Here is a 21,827-nt window from a genome sequence, read left to right as displayed (position 1 = left end):
AGAGATGTTGTGAGACATTGAGGCACAATCCAACCATTCTCTAATGGCAAGTTTTAGCCTTTTCTGTTGGTACCCTCAGGGCTTTTTTTCAGCGGGAACGCGGGGGAAACGCAGTTCCGGCACCTCCACCACTGAATGTGTGTAATAGCAAGGAGTGCTGGATTGTGCTACAGTGTCTATTGATGCTGGCTGCTGATGGATCTATTGTTGCTTGAGGGGATCTATTTCTGCAGAAGGGTTGATTGCTGCTGGGGAGGTCTATTGTTGCTGGTGGGGGATCTATTGATGCTGGGATGGGTCTTATGTTGCTGGGTGGTCAGTTGTCGCTGGGAGGGATCTACTGTTGAGGGAGCAGTCTGTTATAGCTGGCTGCTAGAGGGTCTATTGTTGCTGGGTGGTATTTTGTTATAGGTGTTCTATTGTTGCAGGGATCTATTGTTGCTGGTGGGTCTATTGTTGTTGGCTGTGGGGGGTCTATTTTACTGCTCTTCTTGTTAACAATAACAAATTCCATACAAATTACTTAGTACCACAAATGTTACTTGGTTCTGTATTCTCTAAAAGGGGCAGTGCTGGGAGGTGGGTAGGGGTTGTAACCAAGGACTGGTGCTCAGAGGTAGGTAGGGGCAAAGACAATGGATAACTCCCAAAAGGGGGAGTTCCTGCACCTATTCTCTAAGAAAAAAAGCTATGGGTATCCTGCAATAAATGTCCCACTCTTAAGTCACATGACTATCACTAGTGGGATCCAGGCTCAGCATTCTTTAACCACTTCCCGCCCGCCCTATAGCGGATTGACGTCCGGGAAGTGGTTCCGTTATCCTGACTGGACGTCATATGACGTCCAGCAGGATAACATGCCGCTGTGCGCCCCCGGGGGCGCGCATCGCGTCGATCGGTGGAGCGGTGTGTCAGCCTGACACACCGCTCCACCGATCTTGGTAAAGAGCCTCCGGCAGAGGCTCTTTACCACGTGATCAGCCATGTCCAAACACAGCTGATCACGCTGTCAATGGGAAGAGCCGTTAATCGGCTTTTCCTCACTCGCGTCTGACAGACGCGAGTAGAGGAGAGCCAATCGGCGGTTCTCCTGACAGGTGGGGTCTGCGCTGATTGTTTATCAGCGCAGCCCCCCCTCAGATCACCACACTGGACCACCAGGGATTGCCACTAGGACCACCAGGGAAGGGGCAACATGTGGATGGCCAGGTATGTACCCCATGGCCATCCACATGTATCCAATGTGCCCAATCTGTGCCAATCAGTGCCCACAAATGGGCACTGATTGGCATAATTATGCTCCAGATCTGCCCAGCAATGCCCCAAATATATTTTATCAGTACCACCTGTCATTGCCCATCGGTGCCACCTGTCATTGCCCATCGGTGCCACCTGTCAGTGCCTATCTGTGCCCATCAGTGCCCATCAGTTCCCACCTATCAGTGCCCATCAGTGCCACACATCAGTGCCACCCATAAGTACCCATCAGTGCCACCCATATGTACCAATCAATGCCACCTACGAGTGCCCATCAGTACCGTCTATAAGTGCCCATTGGTGCCACCTATGAGTGCCCATCAGTGCCGGATACCAGTGCCACCTATCAGTGCCCATCAGTGCCACCTATCAGTGCCCATTAGTGCCGCCTATCAGTGCCCATCATCAGTGCCCGTCAGTGCCACCTCATCGGTGCCCATCAGTGCCCGTCAGTGCAGCCATATCAGTGCCCATCATTGAAGGAGAAAACGTACTTATTTACAAAAAATTTTAACAGAAACAAAGAAAAACTTGTTTTTTTTTTCGAAATTTTCGGTATTTTTTTATTTGTTGCGCAAAAAATAAAAACCGCAGAGGTGATCAAATACCACCAAAAGAAAGCTCTATTTGTGAGAACAAAATGATAAAAAATTTGTTTGGGTACAGTGTAGCATGACCGCGCAATTGTCATTCAAATTGCGACAGCGCTGAAAGCTGAAAATTGGCCTGGGTGGGAAGGTGTCTAAGTGCCTGGTATTGAAGTGGTTAAAGGATAGCTAAGTATTTATTTCCCCTTTCACTACGTATACGTACATGTTTTTGGGCTATACAGGGTGTCTCAAAAAGTCGCCATACATAGGGAAAAAAGGAAAATTCAAGCTAAATGTACTCTTATTTACACAATATTGTTTACAAAATGTTATGAAATAATAATAATGATTTAATAATAACTAAAAATATAAAATATAATATAAAATATAATATGAGTTTGATAATGGTTCCTATGTATGGAGACTTATAGGACACCATGTATTATAATCCACTTCCCATCTGAAACCAGGGAATAAGATTTAATTTATATTTGATTCATATGGATCTTCAATTTGACTTTTTCATACTGAAGTATAAAAACTACAAATCGGCTTATTCCCAGCCCTAATTGCCAGCCTCAAGAGGGCAGCAGAATTGCTTTATTCCTGCAATAATTTTTTCTGTTAACTTCATTTAGTTGAAACATGCATATTGTAATGTTTGCAAGACAATGATATAAGGGAAATAATATGAACATATATTTCCAAATAAAGCCTCCTTTAGACAGGTTTTTCTTTAAAACAGGAAGTTGAATGTCACCTACATCTACAATGTATGTGGATAATGAATGTTGCAGACATTGCAGCGAGCAATAAAAGCTTTTATCTGAGAGTAGGTGTCAGATGTTTAGACTGGGTGGCTTGTTCATGTAATTAATAAAGTGGATCAATGATGTGTTATACTTGCAGATGTGTTATTATTTGGATGTCTTTTCACATGACCTTGGTACATTCTCTACACATAACTTTGCGTGTATATACTGTGAGGGCCACAAGAGTACAATCCAAGGGTCCATGTTTAATCCAGTCAGTACCATCTGTGATGGCAGAACCCTCATTACCATCCATCTGGAAGATGGTATTCCGCAATGTGTTTGAGATAAGTAATCTCTATGATATTATTAGGAACAGCTCTGTGTAATAAACCAAACAATGTGCACCCCGTCATCATTTAAGTTATATTATCACAGAGGCAGCCATTGTATACAAAATGAAGAAATACGTAAACTTTCCTAAACCCTGTAGCCACCAGAGCTAAAACACAACTGTATCTAAAACAAGAGTAGAGTTAAAAAATAAACTCTGCGCCAAATGTAGTAAAAAACATAAATAAGAAAAATAATGTTGAAGCTGCTCCCCTGATTGCACAGAGTGATCAATAAGAATTGGTAGTAGAAAGGGGGCGCTAGTGATTAAACTAATGATAATAACAATGGTGAAAATGAAAACTAGTGATAGGACAATTGACTAGGTGAAATGTAGATACTAATATATAAAGATAATACTGTGTAAAACATAGGTGATGAATCACAATATTGAACAACAGTGGTAGTATTAGAGTCCCAATTGCAAAGAAAACAACCACAATTCAATTGTAAACAAAAGTGATCTTCTAGATGTAGATAATATCTTCTGTGTGGAAAGTGGAAATTCCTTCACCAAGATCACCACAGTGATAGGTGAAAAATCTGCTTACCAGATACAAATGACTTCTTTAATTAAAAAGAAAGTCATGAGCGCTTGTGCAGGATTGTGCCTGCTCACATATGGAGACTGGATAGCAATAGGCAAAAAGACTTCTTCCCCGGATGGTTAACCATGGGACATAGAAAAAACAATGGATGCTTCCATAGCGTAATACTATTTATTAAAATAGTTAAAAGCAAATAGTGTAGGCCGAATGACCGCTTACATATGTTGGTGCCTACCCGGCATTGGGGCTGCTCGCTCATCTGTAGTAGGTCTAAACGTAGATGCCGCACGCCACCTCTGTGGTCGGCGTGCGTTCCACCCGATAAAAGTGACAACCAAGGACCTGGAAGTAGGATGAAATCACGTGACCAGGTACCGCTCCGACATACGTTTCGTAATAACTTCTTCAGGGATGCGTACCTTGGTCACTAGGAGACAGTTATTTGTAGTAAAAAGGAACGGACTTATGGGCGTGGTATTGGACGCCGCAGGAGATATGATTGGTGCGTGACGCACATACTTTATTAGCAGCTCATATATCGTCGGAGTAGCCCCCAGCCGAACTGCAAGGGGTAAAGGCTTCAATGCATCAATTGAAATTAAATTGGCAGAAAAATAAGAATAAAAATTTACACCTCAGCCTGGAGCAGCAACTCCACTGATAAGACGCATGGAGGAACTCAGCTATGAGGAAAGACTAGGAACTGAATTTATTATCTCTTGAGAAGAGGAGATTAAGGGGGGGATATGATGAACATGTATAAATACTTAAGTGGTCCATATTGTGTACTTGAGTTATTCACTTTAACGACTTCAAGACCAAGTCTATTTTTGACACTTGTTGTTTACAAGTTCAAAATCTGCATTTTTTACAAGAAAATTACTTAGAACCCTCAAACATTATATATATTTTTTTAGAAAATACCCTAGAGAACAACATGGCGCTCATTGCAATATTTTATGTCACATGGTACTTGCGCAGAGGTCTTTCAAACGCAATTTTTTTTTGGAAAAATACACTTTATGAATTAAAAAATAAGAAAACAATAAGGTAGACCCATTTTTTACATATTGTGAAAAATGATGTTACACCGAGTAAAAAGATACCTAACATGTTATGCTTTAAAATTTTATGCACTCGTGGAATGGCGCCAAACTACGGTACTTAAAAATCTCCACAGGTGACATTTACATTTTTTTAACAGTTGCCAGTTTAGAGTTACAGAGGATGTATTTTGCTAGAATTATTGCTCTCACTCTAATGATCATGGCAATGCCTCACATGTGTGATTTGAACACTGTTTACATTTGCGGGTTCGACTTACGTATGCGTTTTCTTTGGTGCACAAGCACGCAGGGACGGCGGAGCTTTAACAAAAACATTTTTAAAAATAATTTTTACACTGTTTCTTTAAAAAAACTAAATCTGATCACTTTTATTGTTGTCACAAGGAATGTAAACATTCCTTTTGACAGAAATAGGCAGTGACAAGTACTCTTTATGGAGGGATCTGGGGTCTAAAAGACCCTAAACCTCTCCTCTGCACTTCAAATTATTCAAAACACCAAAATTAAAATGCATTTTTGAGTACTGTCATTTTTAAAAAATCTGCAGCGTTTGCAGCCGAGTAAACTGGAAGTGACGTTGTGACGTCGCTTCCGGGTTACTACATCGCAAACCCCATCAAAGCAAATTCCAGCTTTGTTTGGGACTCCGGCCAGTCGGCGGATGGGACAGAGCTGCGGAAGGCGGTGGGGGAGGGCGCACCTTGTGATAACAGCTGGATTGTTTCCTAAATATTTATAGTATAACTGGATACTAATATTTATAGGTAAAGTTGATCCAGGGAATAACTGATTACCTCTTGGGGGATCAGGAAGGAATTTTTCCACTGCTGGAGCAAATTGGATTATGTTTTGCTGGGAGTTTTTTTGCCTTCCTCTGGATCAACTGTGGGTATAAGATTGTGCTTATAGGATAGGATGGTTATAGTATTGTATAATTATTTCTTTCCCTTTTATTGGTTGAACTAGATTGTGTCTTGTTTAATTTTTCAACCAGACTAACTATGTAACTATGTAACCACCAAGCACTACTAACCTTATTAAAAATAGGTAAGTGCACAGATTTTTATAATACAGGTTAGACAAGATATATCAAATTTGGGGGAGGGAACATTTTTAAGAATATTTATAGTTAGTGTTTTCCACCACTTTTACTATTTCCTACTCTATCCTAAACAATTTAAAGGGCACATGTGATGTTTTTCCCAAATAAATTTCAATTTAAAAATAAATTAGTGATCAAGCTTAATGGTGTCGGCGTAGTTGCTCACACTGCAAGCTAATTCCAAAACAGTAAAGCTTTTGTTCAGCATCACTAAAAGTAAGGTAATGGCTACGGACCTAGTATGCAGCTTCAAATTTATACAATAGAAGTTTCAATCAGACAGTTTGTAAACTCAAGCTGTGTTCCTCCCACTGCAATAAGAATGTGCAACAAAAAAAAAAGGCTTGTGAAGCACAATAGTTAAGCACCACTTTTGTATGGTGCTTATATATTGTAGTTCACTGCTGTTATTTTATGTAAGTTATATTATTATGATAGGTATTATGAGCCTACACTATACTTGGCCTTCAGGATCAGCGTTTATTTTAAATGCTTTTAAGGTTTTTTTAAAGTGTAGAATACATTTTCTTTTAACAGGTACAAAGTATGGGCTTTTTCTTACAAATGTCATTGATCAAATTAAGATAATACAGGTATAGGTAGAACCGCATTTCTAAAGCTCTATTTTCTGTGATTTTCTTAAATGGAATTTTGACCATGTGCGCTGCTAGGTGCCCAATTAAGTAGTTATCATTTTTAATGCACTAAACTTTAAAGAAGATAACAACTAATTCTTTAGACTTTTGTCAGGTTCACTGATGATGAGGCAGGCACAATTCATGAGTTTGGTAATAATAATGAAATATTCAAAGAGCGTGTGGTGTTTTTGTTTCCATGTATGTAATACAACTACTCAATGACAATTTTAAAGGTAGAGTTATAACAGAATGCTTGTAATTAGGTACACATTTAAAGTAAATATAATAACGTAGACAAATTTTTTATATTATAGGGCCTTTGTGCTGAGATAAAGTCCAAGAAAATGCCATTCAAGTAGTGTCAAAAATCAGTTCCACATCTCGTAGTGTCCAACAGTGGAGTATGGAGAAAGGCCCTTTTAGGATGCCTTTCTTTACAGTTTCATTACATTTTACTGCTATTTAGTTTTCATTAGCACATTCATCTTTCGATGAATTGTGATGCATTTTATTTGTGAAAGACCCATTTATGTTGTCTTGAATAGAAACATGCATATTATTAGAGTAAAAAATTAGCAGGCAGAATATTTTTCCAACGCATTTTAATGTAGTGTATAAATATACAGTGTATAAATATGGACCGGACCGCTTGCTAAATGCATTTCTGCATGTTAGCTGATGAAAAATTCCCACTAGCATACAAAATGGTTATATTGTAATAATTTAATTGCCTGACAATAATATATTATCCAGTACTTAAAGTATACATAAAGTATCTCTGGTTTTACCAGTCATGTCTAAATTTCTTTAGTTTTGGAGGCAACCTTTAACCCTAGAAACTGCAGGACATTTCCAGTTTCCCAGTGGTAAGCCAAAACTTGAGTGCACCAGGGAACCTAAATGGAGTAGGGCAAGCAGGACAAAACAACAGGTTTATTAAACTTCCCCTCTCCCTAGATATACACACTTACCTTTCCTTCGCCCCCCCCCCCCCCTCGCTCCTCCATTCAGCCACTAAAGAGTGTAAACACCATAATGTGAAGCTTAAAAAGAGCTGAAGACCACCACCATATGGCATCACAGGGTTCCTGAGTAGCCATTCAACCTTTACATGTGCTGTCACTTGGGAGGAAAAGAAGTGAGACATATGTTCCCCATGCCGGAAGTACCAGGTATGTGTCTGTTTCTGGCAGCTGGAGGTGAAGAAGCAAACATTTGATGAAGCATCTGCTTGGCCCTTCTTCACAAAGCATAGATTTACTTTAAAGTACCCCTTTCCATCCAAAATGTTGGGCTTTAAGGTTAAGCATTAAAATGTATGTCCAGCCAACTTTTTTTTCCCTAATTTTGGATGTAGTGGACTAAAATACTTGTCAGGGGGAAGCATTTTAAAGGAGCCCTGGATAGTGGTAAAAAATAGCAGAAATTCAAATCCTTCCCCACTCTCTCCAAAGCAAGAAAAATAAAAAATTTTTGGTTTGACATACACTTAAAGTGATTGTAAAGGCAGAAGGTTTTTTTATCTTTATCTATGCATTAAGATAAAAAAAAAACCTTCTGTGTGCAGCAGCCCCCCTCAGCCCCCCCCTAATACTTACCAGAGCCCCCTCTCTATCCAGCGATGTCCACAAGTGCCTGGGCCATCCGGGACTCTCTCTCCTGATTGGCTGAGACACAGCAGCAGCACCATTGGCTCCCGCTGCTGTTAATCAATCTCAGTTAGCCAATAAGGAGAGAGAGGGGGCGGGGCCGGGCTGAATGCAAACACTGAGCTGCAGCTCACTCGGCTCGGGTCACGGTGTGCTCTCCTGCTTAGTGTGGTCAGTTTTTAATAGGAATTAAGGGGACTAGCAGGAACACCAGGGATTTCACATAAATGAAGCAATACAAAGAGAACAGGATACTTGCTAAAGCAGGCACATATCAGGAAAATCAAGTGTTGGGGTAACAAACGCTTTAAGGTTTAACTAGGGTTAAGATTTTACTGGCAGTCTGAAAGACATGCTGGCACCCTAAGGTGCATGTACCCTTGAAAATCTTCCAGAGTGCCCCATGAGCTTGAATATCTAGAGATTAATAAATGTATGAGCTGATCCACACCCCCCTGACCTTCTCATTCGTTACTGAAGGTGCTCATAAAATTTCAGGATCAATAGTGTGTATAGTAGGTAGGATGAACCAGGCCACACATCAAATTTACATACTCAGAATTTGATTATTAAAGCACCTTCAGGTTTTTATTTCAAAGCTAAACATTGCAGCCATTGCCAGCCATAGCCGGATCATCTATTGCAAGTTTCTCAGCCAAGGACAAGAATACCCCCAGGGGTACGTCCTATTATTCATGTTGTTCTTCTGCTTTTTAATTGGAACTAGAATAACCATTTACATATCTAAATAGTAGACCAAAGACAGAATATGTTTCATTAGATGCATTTCTTTCGAAATAAAACTGGTTTCTCAGAAATATATCAGTTTTAAGGTTTTGCACTTAGATTCTCATGCTTCCATGCTCAATGGTCTGGAAATGAATAAAATCTCTCAAAGAGAAATGAGAAAATTGTGATATTCATTCTATTATAAATTCCTTTTGATATCATTCCAAAATAATGCATTTTATCCTGAGATATAAAATAGGCCTTGTTAGCTGACTTTCTCATTTAGTAGCACGTAATCAATTTCTTGGGTGATTTTTAAGCAGCAGCAGTATAAAGTGGTTAGCAGCGCATAGATTTCAAATATTAAATGTGTCTAGAGAGTTAGTCCACTCAGCCTTTACTGACTTTGGAAGAAGTTCACATTTAGGTTTCCAGGGCAGATCTCAGATTAGTTTATGTACGAATGTTTAAAAGAAGAAAAAAAATGGAATGTGGTGAAACTTGTTAGCGCTGATGGAAAAAGAATGAAACTGAGGTGGTGGTTTTCTCATTGTGCTGCCACAGCGTGCCCTGGCTACACACAGAACAGTAACAAAAAAATCATAAAAATAATGTACAACTTAGTTGAACATAGACGTAAAAATAACAGAGTGTAATTACAAAGCGTCCAGTGTTGCGGGATGATCATAGCTTAGAAGTCGTGTCTGGTTTCATCCTTAGAGACTTGGGTTCAAGCAAATCCAAGCTTAGGTTAATGCAATATGAATTTGTTGGTCACATTAAAACCAAGCGGACATGTGCCTACATTGGAAAAATACTGCATTGTTTGGCCCCTCGTAGTATGTTTGTGCAAGCCCAAAATTTAACCATTGAGTATTGAAGGTCACATAGATGTTGTGCTTGGAAGCCATACCAATATTTCTGCGTAAGTCATTTGCTGTTACTGACAAAGGGAAAAAGCTACAATATCTTCTTAAAATAATAAGAAATATTATTAACTCATACTTAAAGAGACACTTTTTTTAAATTGTATAGGCAGAGCACAGTAAATACTTTTGCTTATGGGCATTGCACGTTAGCGTTTAATTTAAAAAAAATCTGTTTATATAGTATTCCACATACAGTTTAAAACATCTGACAGAATGAGTTCCATCTTGATATAGTTTCCACTTTACAATTACACTTTACAATTATGCAAAGATCTACGACTTTTTCTATGTACGCAAAAGGCCTATTTCTCTCAAATATTGTTCACAAATCTGTCTAAAGCTGTGTTAGTGAGCACTTCTCCTTTGCCGAGATAATCCATCAACCTCACAGGTGTGGCATATCAAGATGCTGATTAGACAGCATGATTATTGCACAAGTGTGTGTCTTAGGCTGGTCACAATAAAAGGCCACTCTAAAATGTGTAGTTTTATCACACAGCACAATGCCACAGATGACGCACGTTTTGAGGGAGCGTGCAATTGGCATGCTGACTGCAGGAATGTTCACCAGAGCTGTTGCCCTTGAATTGAATGTTTCATTTCTCTACCATAAGCCGTCTCAAAAAGCGTTTCAGAGAATTTGGAAGTACATCAAACCGGCCTCACAGCCGCAGACCACATGTAACCACACCAGCCCAGGACCTCCACATCCAGCATCTTCACCTCCAAGATTGTCTGAGACCAGCCACAGCTGCTGCAACAATCGGTTTGCATAACCAAAGAATTTCTGCACAAACTGTCAGAAACCGTCTCCAGGAAGCTCATCTGCATGCTTGTCATCCTCATCGAGGTCTCAACCTGACTGCAGTTCGTCATCGTAACCGACTTGAGTGGGCAAATGCTCACATTCGGTGGTGTCTGGCACTTTGAAGGGGTGTTCTCTTGCACAGAGATACCGTGATGAGATCCTGAGGCCCATTGTTGTGCCATTCATCCACGACCATCACCTCATGTTGCAGCATGATATTGCACGGCCCCATGTTGCAAGGATCTGTACACAATTCCTGGAAGCTGAAAACATCCCAGTTCTTGCATGGCCAGCATACTCACCGGACATGTCACCCATTGAGAATGTTTGGGATGCTCTGGATCTGCGTGTACGACAGCGTGTTCCATTTCCTGCCAATATCTAGCAACTTCGCACAGCCATTGAAGAGGAATGGACCAACATTCCACAGGCCACAATCAACAACCTGATCAACTCTATGCAAAGGAGATTTGCTGCACTGTGTGAGGCAAATGGTGGTCACACCAGATACTGACTGTTTTTTGGACCTCCTCGACCCCCCCAATACAGTAAAACTGCACATTTTAAAGTGGTCTTTTATTGTGGCCAGCCTAAGGCACACCTGTGCAATAATCATGCTGTCTAATCAGCATCTTGATATGCCACACCTGTGAGGTGGATGGATTATCTCGGCAAAGGAGAGGTGCTCTCTAACACAGATTTAGACAGATTTGTGAACAATATTTGAGAGAAATAGGCATTTTGTTTACATAAAAAAAGTCATAGATCTTTGAGTTCAGCTCATGATAAATAAGGGTAAACACAAAATAATTTTGCTCAGTGTATGAAAAAATACTGGATTGGATTGACTTGGAAACCTTACGCCTAGGGGGCAGGAAGTATAATCCAGCCTTGATCTGCACGATCACTGCACCATGTTGATCATGTGGAACTTTCCAGCAAATGTTAACTTATCTTTCCAAGGTTCACCCTATGGTGTCTAATAAGGACAGTGCCCATATAAATAAGTCTTGATTAAGCCATAGTAGCAGATGTATCAAACTTGTTTGTTAATTCAATGTTTTACCTTTGACATACACTTGTGTGGGTGCATGTCCCTGAATGCACACTGTCTGCATTTGGGGCCATGCACCCACACTAGCAAAGCTGTCAAATTGGAAGCAGCGGCAGTGTCTTTGCAGCCACTGTATCCCACATGGATATGGTTTGTTCATTTTTCATATCAGGTGTTTACAACCACTTTAAACACTGGGTCGGGGGAGGTGCCTTGGGTGTATCATTCTTTGTCTACTCTATCCTTCCCTTGCTATCTGTGTGAATCAGTTATGACAGTTTTCCTGATACAAGACCAACCTGGGAGATGGCTTGCCCCCATCCAGCACAAAGAAAGTGATTTACAGCTTCAGCTGTTGCTGTTTCCCAGTGATACTGTGCAGAGGGGTATGTGTCCATTCCCTCCACTCAGGTCACAGATTGCACTTAGCTTTCTGCTCTGTACTGTGCAGTGCGTGATCCCAACCCCCTGTCTTCTGCAAGCTGAGAAATAGCCTTTGATCTGTGAACTTTGAATGGCTCCGGAGAAGAGAGTGCTGCAGATATACGGGTACAACTTATGTAGAAGGATTAAATTAATCTCTGTGTATCACCTGAGGCTAGTCAGTTCAGTGGGTTTATGTAAGGGTTTAATATGACTTTAAGGAGCAAATAAGAAATACACAAATTCACCTACTATACACCATCTTAATGTAGCAAGATCTTGCATTCCAAACATGTGGAAACATCACCATCCCTTTAGCCCCATCATTCTGGGACTGCTACCACCCCACCCCAGCCCCTCCTCCTGCCCCACATTTGTTCCCTTATTCTTCTCCTCCCTCTTCCTCTACTCATCACTCCACTTCCCTTAAATTTCCAACCACCTCCACCACCTTTTACATATTCCTTCTTTCCCATATCCATCCTCCTACAACATACCGTCATTGCTTTTACATGCTTTCCCACTTTTCACCTAGTCAACTGTCACAAAATTTATTTCACCATCACTATTCTTAACCTTAACTTTGGAAAAAATATAAACACGTATTACCCTCACCACTGTTACCCTTAACAATGGTACTATCATATAACCCATATCACCTTCACCATTCTTACCCTTAACAATAGACTCCACCACAACACTACGACGAGCCAAGAAAATGAAGTTCAGTGCTCCCGAGCATGCGTCAAATAGTTTCCAAGCATGCGTAGGAATTTTGCGCGTTGGAATTGCTACAGGTGATTGGAATTTACGATCTCAAATTTATCCGACCGAAAAATTAAGAACATGCTCTCAATCTTTTGCTTGCTGGAATTCGGCCAGCAAAAGTCCGATGGAGCATACACACGGTCGCATTTTCCGACCAAAAGCTCTCATCGGTCTTTTGCTGGCCGAATTTCCGATCGTGTGTACGCGGCAGACCATTTTGGGCTAGTCTAAAGTCATTTGAACTCTATTATTGGCAAACTGCTTAGGACCTGATTAGTCTCTAATGGCAGAGAATCTGTGTAAAATGATAAACAACTGGGCCACTTAATATGAAAACATATTAGCAATGCAAAAGTTTCCTGCACAATGAGATTAGTGTGATTAATATAGATAGGAGGCTACACAAATATACATTTTGCTCCTCATGCTTCAAGACTTCAAGAAGGAAGAACAAAAAAAACAATCATGTCACCAGTCATGTGACTGGTCTCCAATCATAGAGCTCTTCCTGCAGCATTATGCAGAGAGAACGCCATGGGACACTATAGGCTTCACACCACAGACTGTATTTTTGAATAGCTCAAGAAACGTACTGTAGGTGTAGCATGGAGCATCACTCCCAACTGTCCCTTATTCCCTGTTCGTTTTTTAGAAGCAAATTCATCTGACCCTCCTTATTCCTCAGATGTGCCTCGTTTTGCTCTTAATAGAGGCATGTATAAATAAATCTACTATTTAACTGCCATCATTTTTCTGCACTAAGTCTTTCATCTACCCTTCAGAATATTGTATTGTTAAATGCCAATATTAAAGTGGTTCTAAAGGAAGGTTTTTTATCTGAATGCATTCTATACATTCAGATAAAAAACCTTCAGTGTGCAGCAGCCCCCCTAATAATTACCTGAGCCCAATCTTGATCCAGAGATGCACGATAACCTTGGCTGCCTCCCTTCTGATTGGCTGAGACACAGCAGCAGGTGCCATTGACTCCCGCTGCTGTCAATCAAAATTAGTGAGCCAATGAGAAGAGAGAGGGGGCAGGGCTGAGCTGCGGCTCCGTGTCTGAATAGACACACAGAGCAGCAGCTTGGCTCTGGTGTCCCAATAGCAAGCTGCTTGCTGTGGGGGCACTTGACAGGTGGGAGGGGCCAGGAGCGCTGGTAAAGGACCTGAGAAGAGGAGGATCTGGGCTGCTCTGTGCAAAACCACTGCACAGATCAGGTAAATATAACACGAAACATAAGACTTTGATATCACTTTAAGGTAAAGTATTGATAAAAAAAAAAATCTCAGTGGGGTGAAGTGACCATTTATGGGCTTTAATTTGCCACAGTCATAACTACAGTGTTTTAGTTGCCTAAAAGGGTGCCCATTTATCATCTTAAAAGGTTCAGAAGTGTGGTGTTGTACTGTATAAATATTGTGCTTGGGTCCAACTAAGAGGGCATGAAAGTATCCTTGCTCTACTATAGAAAGGCTTTTAGAACTGAAAATTAGAGTGGGGAAAACTGTTGAAGTTCTCAGCAGTGTGAATTTATATGTACAGACCCAAAGGGGTTGATTTACTAAAACTGGAGAGTGCAAAATCTGGTGCAGTTGTACATGGTGGTCAATCAGCTTCTAAATTCAGCTTGTTCAATCAAGCCTTGACAAAAAACCTGGAAGCTGATTGGTTTCTATGCAGAGCTGCACAAAATTTTGCACGCTCCAGTTTTAGTAAATCAACCCCAAGGCGATTGAACAGTAAGTACCTGGCACAGTATTCAACCAATATAAAGTGTGCAGGGACAGCATAAATGAGCACTTAGCAGCCAAGGCAAGAAGGCTGGACTTTTATTATACATGGAAAGGTGCTACTCAATTATTGTTATGTCATTAAATTTGTATCTCCTCAGACCATCTTGTCAACTAGGTAAATGCCATGGCCTATGTTGGCTATGCATAAAACCAGCTCTGGTGCAGATGCATCATGCATTTTGTAATTTTTAACAGTGCAGGTAATCAAACTACAAACATGTTATGATAATGGTACCCAACTGGACAAAGCTTGGACAATATAATAAATCAATAAAACATACAGTGCTTTGAAAAAGTATTCATACCCCTTCGAAATGTTCCACATTTTGTCATGTTACAACCAAAAATGTAAATGTATTCTATTGGGATTTTTATGTGATGGACCAACACAAAGTTCAGTTCACATAATTGTGAACTGAAAGGAAAATGATAAATGGTTTTAATTTTTTTACAAATAAATATCTGAAATGTGTGGGGGCATTTGTATTCAGCCCCCCTGAATCAGTACTTTGTAGAACCACCTTTCACTGCAATTACAGCTGCAAGTCTTTTTGGGGATGTCTCTACCAGCTTTGCACATCTACAGATTGACATTTTTGCCCATTCTTCTTTGCAAAATAGCTCAAGCTCTGTCAGATTGGATGGACAGAACAGCAATTTTCAAGTCTTGCCATAGGTCCTCAATTGGATTTAGGTCTGGACTTTTACTGGGCCACTCTAAAGCCGTGTACACACGGGCGGACTTCTCAGCATCCAACGTCCGACGGTCTTTCCGACGGACTTTCAACGGAGTTACGACGGACTTTCGGACGACCGGACTAAAGTCCGTTGGTATGAGCGTGATGACTTATGAAGGGACTAGAATAAGAAAGTTCATAGCCAGTAGCCAATAGCTGCCCTTGCGTCCTTTTTTGTCCATCGGACTAGCATACAGAGGAACGGATTTTTCGACCAGACTCAAGTCCATTGGAAAGATTTGAAACATGTTCCAAATCTTAAGTCCGTCTGATTTTTGACAGAAAAATTCCGCTGAAGGTCAGATGAAGCCCACACACGGTCAGATTGTCCGATGGATTCATTCCGTCGGACCAGTCCGGTCGAAATGTCCGCCTGTGTGTACACGGCATAACACACGAGTATGCTTTGATCTTAACCAGTGGTCATCAACCCTGTCCTCAGGGCCCTAACAGGCCAGGTTTGCAAGATAACTGAAATACATCACAGGTGATATAATTTGCTGCTCAGTGATTGCAGTATTCTAGTCTGCATCTCCCCAAGGTAATATATAAAACCTGGCCTGTTAGTGGGCCCTGAGGACAGGGTTGATGACCACTGATCTAAACCATTCTATTGTAGCTATTGCTGAATGTTTAGAGTTGTTGTCCTGCTGGAAGATGAACCTCCACCCCAGTCTCAAGTCTTTTGCAGACTCAAACAGGTTTTCTTCTAAGATTGCCCTGTATTTGGCTCCATCCATCTTCCCATCAACTCTGACCAGCTTCCCTGTCCCTGCTGAAGAAAAGCATCCCCACAACATGATGCTGCCACCACCATGTTTCACGGTGGGGATGCAGTGTTCAGGGTGATGTGCATTATTAGTTTTCTGCCACACATAGCGGTTTGCTTTTAGACCAAAAAGTTCAATTTGGTCTCACCTGACCAGCGCACCTTGTTCCACATGTTTGCTGTGTCCCCCACATGGCTTCTTGCAAAGAGGACTTTCTTATGGCTTTCTTTCAACAATGCTGAGAACTAAAAAATAAGGATCCCTCAAGGGGCAAATCCCTGCTAATGCCAGCTATGAATAAATCTATAAATCTATAAATAAAACCCTATACCCTTGAAACTGCAAAAAGGGGAGAGAGCGGAAAAAGGATTGGAATGGGAGCTCTCGGTATCATATCATCAAAAACTCATAATAAAAACCGTGTTTGGGCTCAAACGAAAAGAGGAAAGGAAAGTACAAAAAGTTAAAATTTATTATATCAGAAACGCATAAATGGAATAGCCAATAATAAAAACTGAATCATCATTCAACGTGTCAATCATACTGTAAAAAAAACTCAATGTTCACCATTCTTGCCCCTATCCAGGGACAGTAATATATATATAGTGAGGAATGTGAAAGTACAATATCTTCAATCCTGAGCAGAAATAATAATTTGAAACATAGAAAGTGCATGCATGTGAATAGGATGTGGAGCTAAGTTGGCTCCCAACGGGAAATGGATCCTGGGAAGATCAGACCTGGATCCTGGGAATTATTGTGGTAGGTATTGTTAATTCCTTGATGTATTCAAAAGGGGGAATTGCTGGGATATGAAAGGGGAAGGGACGGCATCCTGGATCAACAGTGGCCTACAGGAGGTATATGGACTTGAAAGGTACAGTCACAGTATGTATGTGGCATGAAACGCCAGAGATTTGAATGCAAAACAATGTCCTGTAACCTCCCTCTTACTGTTGCAAACCATAATTTGATATCCAGAGTATGCATGCAGGTTGACAGTCCTGGTCCATGGAAGACCATACATGGATCAAAGCATATGTTCCAAAGTAGAAAGAGAGTAAATGGATACTTAACAGGTGGTGATAGAAAGACAAATCTTCAGTGCACATGTTCATATCCTCCAGTCACAGGTGCAAGGTGGACAAGGAAAAAGAGAGCCTAACTGGTTTTGCCGGTCACCGTCAGAAGCAGTGTGGTCCTGTGGCTTTCTTTCAACAATTGCCACTCTTCCATAAAGGTCAGATTTGTGCATGACTAATAGTTGTCCTGTTGACAGATTCTCCCACCTGGGCTGCAGGTCTCTGCAGCCCCTTCAGAGTTACCATGGACCTCTTCGCTGCTTCTCTGATTAATGCTCTCCTTGCCCAGCCTATCAGTTTAGGTGGACGGCCATGTCTTAGTAGGTTTGCAGTTTAATCATTCCATTTTTGGATGATGGATTGAACAGTGCTCCCTGTGATGTTCAAAGCTTGGAATATTTTTTTATAACCTAACCCTGCTTTGAACGTCTCCACAGCTTTATCCCTGACCTGTCTGGTGTGTTCCTTGGCCTTAATGATGCTGTTTGTTCACTAAGGTTCTCTAACTAACCGCTGAGGGCTTCACAGAATAGCTGTATTTATACTAAGATTAAATTACACATAGGTGGACTCCATTCTAGGCTGACCAGACGTCCCCGTTTTCTGGGGACAGTCCCCGGATTGGGGACACTCTCCCCGGACCGAATATGTCCCCGGTTTTGTCCCCGGATTGGCGCGGCAGCAGCTGGACAGCTATTTTCGGCTGCTTAGTCCAAGGCGCTTCCAGATTTGAGCTCTGGGAGTCAGTCTGTAGCGCCTGTTGCCCGTCCCATCAGCACTTCCTGGCTCCTCCCTGACTCTGCCGCCTGTCCAATCAGACAATCCACCTTGAATTGGTGTCCGCCCAACCCCACCCACACTCCAGCCTCCTGCATGCAATGCATGCACTGTGCTCAGCCTACTTGTGAAAACCAGCCTGAAAGGGGAGGCATAATTGGTGAGTGAGCCATCCTCTCCATGAACAGCTCTCCTCTCTCACCAGACCTCTTTGCTTCTTCCCCTTCTCATTCTGTTCTCCCCCTTGTGCAGACTGGGGGGTGGGATTGTGCTGATTCGGGGGGTTGTGTGCAGACTGGGGGGGATTGTGCAGACTTGGGGGGTGGATTGTGCAGACTGGGGGGAGGATTGTGCAGAATGGGGGGGTTGTGCAGACTGGGGGTAGATTGTGCAGACTGGGGGGGGTTGTGCTGACTGATGGGTATTGTGCAGACTGGGGAGGGGGATTGTGCAGACTGGGGGGGGATTGTGCAGACTGGGGGGGTTCTGCTGACGGGGGGTTTTTGCAGACTGGGCTGGGGGGATTGTGCAGACTGGGCTGGGGGGATTGTGCAGACTGGGGGGGGATTGTGCAGACTGGTGGGGGAATTGTGCAGACTGGAGGGGATTATGCAGACTGGGGGGGATTCTGCTGACGGGGGGGATTGTGCAGACTGGGCTGGGGGGATTGTGCAGACTGGGGGGATTGTGCAGACTGGGGGGGATTGTGCAGACTGGGGGGATGGGATTGTGCAGACTTGGGGGGTTGTGCTCACTTTGGGGGGGGGGTTGTGCAGACTGGGGAGGATTTTGCAGACTGGGCTGGGGGGATTGTGCAGACTGGGGGGGGATTGTGCAGATTGAGGGGAGGAGTGTGCAGACTGGGGAGCTACACAGTGCTCAGGATGGTGGTATGAGTGGAGGCCTGTAATGTACACAGTGCTCTGGACGGTGGTCTGAGAGGAGGCCTGTAATGTACACAGTGCTCTGGACAGTGGTATGAATGGAGGCCTGTAGTGTACACAGTGCTCTGGACAGTGGTATGAATGGAGGCCTGTAGTGTACACAGTGCTCTGGACAGTGGTATGAATGGAGGCCTGTAGCATACACAGTGCTCTGGACAGTGGTATGAATGGAGGCCTGTAGTGTACACAGTGCTCTGGACGGTAGTAAGAAGTATTTCTTTTTTTATCTCATGGACGAAATGTGAGAAATAACGTATATATCATACATTCATTCCATAAACACATACCACACACACTGCATATATCATTTGAGGAAAATATGCTTATCAAATAGTTTACCATTTGCCAATAAAAAATAAATAAAAAAATATGTCCTCGGATTTCATTTTGAAAATCTGGTCACCTTACTCTATTCACTAATTAGGTGACTTCTGAAGGCAAGTGGTTCTACTAGATTTTAGTTAGGGGTATTAGAGTAAAGTTAATAGAAGGAAGAGATGGGAGGAGGATATAGGGGAAATAACAGAGGGGCAGTGGAGGAGGAGATTGGAGTTGGGGCCATTGGTATCGGTCTCCACCTCACAGAAAGTATCACACTTGATATTGATACATAGAGCCTATTACACCCCTAAGAGATTGTTCTTGTTTGGCAGAAGGAAGACCGACTGCCAATTGCCCCAGGTGCCAGGAGACAGGGGACCTTATACACATGGTATGGAGATGCCCAAAGTTATTCCGATACTGGGCAGAGGTTCTCGATACCATAAATATAACCTATGGGACTACATTGGATATGAAAGCCAGACTCTGTGTACTGGGATATAGGGAGAAATCTAGTGAATTGGCAAACACTACAGTAGTGGTACTAAGGTGTTTATTCCAATCAAGAAAACTGATCGCGCAGAGATGGCAGTAGATGAGGCCTCCGTCAGTGAGAGAATGGGTCCAAATTACAAAGAGATAGTATGGAAGGAAAAGGTCATTTATACTAAACAAGGGAATTCTAAGGAATTTGAAAAGATGTGGAAGCCATGGTTGGAAAAGATGGGATACCCCCCTTAGATGGAAGAAAAGGGAAAAAGATCAGAGAAATAGTTATAAGTTTATGTGTTCACGCATTATGAGGCACTTTATATAATTATCACGTAAAATTGTGATTTTGTCACCATTTTGACATATTGACTCTGAGAGTCTTCTCACCATTTTAAATATTTGGTTTATTAATTTCACAATTCACTTCACATGTCCAGCGCTGCACTCTTCATATTGTATTTTGTCTTTTGTGCCCTCATATCGGGGTTATAGTGCATAGCAGCAGGACTTTTTTTTCATTTTTTTTCATATACATTCATTTACAGTTTTATACACCTAGCGCATTTCTTTTTCTTTTTAACTTTTTTTTTAATGGTTAGAAGTAGCCTCATAGGTAAGGAAACAATGCTTACAGTAAGATATTAAAGGTGGGTTAGAATAATAGACGAGAAATCTAGAGTAAAATACTTAATACACATAGGTATATATAAAAACAGCTATAGATTTGAGAGGTGAACAAGACGGAAGGATTAAGGGGTTGTTAATTGGAATGGGAGGGGGGGAAGCGGGAAGGGGTAAAGGTTGGAGGTATGTATTGTAGTATGAAAAAAAAAAACTGACTGAAAAATATGTTGTTGTAATGTTTTTATATGACATTTTGTAAATAGGTAAAAAACTTAATAAAGATTATATAGAGATAAAAAAGAGTAAAGTGGGCTGAATACAACACGCCACACTTTTCACGTATTTATTTGTAAAACAATTTGAAAACCATTTATCATTTTCCTTCCACTTCACAATTACGTGCTACTCTGTGTTAGTCTATCACATAACATCCCAATAAAATACATTTACGTTTGTGGTTATAACATGACAAAATGTGGAAAATTTCAAGGAGTATGAATACTTTTTCAAGGCACTGTATTATAAACGAAATGCAGATATAGGAAAGACAGTGGGCCCTATTTACTAAAACTGGAGCACTCAGAATCTGGTGCAGCTGTGCATGGTAGCCAATCAGCTTCAAACCTCAGCTTGTTCAAAAAAGCTTTGACAATAAAACCTGGAAGGTGATTGGTTTCTATGCAGTGCTGCACCAGATTTTGCACGCTCCAGTCTTAGTAAATCTCCCCCAGTGTGTTACTGTGTAAATATAACATAGCATAGGTTTATAACACATCTACCACTAGATGTTGGCCTGTCGGATGAAGCAAGAAAAATTTCCCGTTCAAAACAAATGTATTAATAAGACTCTTGTTTGATAAGAACAGACTTTGTTACAGACTTTCTGTTATTGACATGCCTTAAATATGTGTGTTAAAGGTCAGTAAGATGTTTGAAGTATCTTATCTCCAAACATGTTATTATAATAATTTTATGGATGCAGTCAACAAATACCTTTCAAAAAAGAGGGGCTGGTTAACGTCAAGCTCTGGCTGAGTAGGCCAAACCATTTTTTTTTTTTTAATTGAGTAGTTTGGATTTATTTATAACGCTGTGAGGTATTTTCAAGGCAATGAATTGCCTGGAAAAAAAAAGAAATTATTTTTCTTTCCCTCGAATGGCCTCTTCTCACCCACATCGAAATCCACAAAACCATACATGCTGCAGCACAGTGATGTCAGCTTGGCTCAGCCGTAGCCGGGTATAATGCTATAACATATCCTTCTCTCTGTCATATAAACTCACCTATGTGTTTTCCCCACTAGATGAGTTTTTGTCTTAAGAGTTTCTAACACAATATATAATTAAACGTGAATAAAATAAATGTGTGAATGGACTGCACAAATTCAACTTTTTAAAAGGAAATTAAAAAAAAAAAAAAAGTATTATCTATTATCAGTGGAACGATACAGAGAAGATTAGCACGGCTCTTGCCCAAGGATGACATGCAAATTCACGAAACGTTCCATATTAAAAAAAATAAGTGTTCCCTGGCTGTCAAGCTGAGCCAATGAATTAACTACTTCAGCCTCAGAAG

At 41.3% G+C, this 21,827-nt stretch overlaps 1 protein-coding gene and 1 non-coding gene across 4 annotated transcripts in view; both read left to right on the top strand.

Moving 5' to 3' along the window:
- The window catches only part of CACNA2D3 (calcium voltage-gated channel auxiliary subunit alpha2delta 3), a 1,508,837-nt gene that overhangs the window by 1,468,754 nt on the left and 18,256 nt on the right, over window positions 1-21,827 (top strand). The gene's annotated exons all lie outside the window — the stretch shown is intronic.
- On the top strand, window positions 21,663-21,765 carry LOC141104034 (U6 spliceosomal RNA). The gene has a single exon (XR_012235423.1). It is a non-coding gene; the product is annotated as a U6 spliceosomal RNA (small nuclear RNA).

Source organism: Aquarana catesbeiana, linkage group LG07 (assembly GCF_042186555.1).
Source record: "Aquarana catesbeiana isolate 2022-GZ linkage group LG07, ASM4218655v1, whole genome shotgun sequence".
NCBI lineage: Eukaryota > Metazoa > Chordata > Amphibia > Anura > Ranidae > Aquarana > Aquarana catesbeiana.
The sequence above is the reverse complement of the archived record's forward strand: the minus strand, read 5'-3'. Positions and strand labels throughout refer to the sequence as shown.